Genomic DNA, 1,274 nt, shown 5'->3' with positions numbered 1-1,274 from the left:
CCGTGTTCGGCAGCCGGGCGGCGCGGGGGGCTGCTCCGCGCCGGAGTGGCTTCGCTGCGGTCAGCTTGCGGGGCCCGTTCGCCTGAGGAAGGGGGAGATCTCACCGGTGTCGCCCCTGCCCAGCCCCTGCTATCAGCCAGAGGGAAGCGCCGCTTCTCAGCGGCTTTCCTCAGAACCGGCCTCGAGAGCCGGCGTGAAGAGCTGCAGCCGCCCCGCTGCACAGGGGGGGCCGTGCGCGGAGACACCGCTGTGCTGCTGAGGGGAGCTCCCGCCTGGTGCTGAGCGCTGGGTAGCTGTAAAAACCTACCCGTGCCTAGCTTCTGTGCAGCCCTGCTTTAATACAAGGGCTCTCTTTATTTAGAGAAGGCGCTTAGATCTCAGTTGAGAGATGTTAATGACCTACATGTAAATAGCAGGCACTTTCATTTCGAAACACTGAAATAATTGCATCTTCCACGCTGTCTCTGGAGTCACTTTGCGGAGCTGGACCTGGCCCTACAGTCTAACGCACTCGGTTGTGCCTTTCCTGTGTGAGCAGAAGGATCTGTTTATATGATTGCTGTTGCAGCATAAAGGTCACTTAAACCCGGGGACAGACTGTGAAGTGGAAGGACAAGTATTTCGGAACTTTTTCAAAAGCGTAAGGGGAGGGGACTTAAAACATGCCTGACAGGATGCCCTGAAATGAAACTTGATTTTCTTGCAATCAAAGTGTTGCCACAAAATATTTATGTGTTTATGTATATCAGAGAATTGCAGCTCTCTGTGATGGAGTGTTTAAAAGACTGATGAATCAAACCACTTTACTAAACTGATGTACATCAACAATACAGATTTCCATTTGTTAGTTCTTAATTACCATCAGTCATTATCACTGGATTTTCCAAACAGTTCTTAACCTCCGTAAGTGGTAGTAAACCTAGGTGTATACAATGCCATGGAGCTGATGCCCTGTATTTAGTGCTCATGACTACAATTCTTCATAGTCTCAGTTGCCGAGGTAAAGCGCTTGGGAGCTCTTTGGCAAGAGAAGCTGGAATTGAAGTGAGCGTTTTGTGATTTTCATAAATTACAGTGTTTCTTTTTTTATTGTTAGTGTTTCATGCACCTTGCTGCCTCCCTGGAAGAAAATGGGGTGTTCTTATCTGCCTTTGACATAGTTCACATTATTTTGGGGAGTAAGACTCTACCCTAGTTTTGCTAAGCATCTTTCTTATGCCTGATGGAACCAGAATAATCTCAAAATAAATATCTCCTCTTTGTTCTGCAGGTTT

The sequence above is a fragment of the Egretta garzetta genome, unplaced genomic scaffold (assembly GCF_000687185.1).
Source record: "Egretta garzetta isolate BGI_Z169 unplaced genomic scaffold, ASM68718v1 scaffold20, whole genome shotgun sequence".
NCBI lineage: Eukaryota > Metazoa > Chordata > Aves > Pelecaniformes > Ardeidae > Egretta > Egretta garzetta.
Note: the sequence above shows the minus strand (reverse complement) of the source record.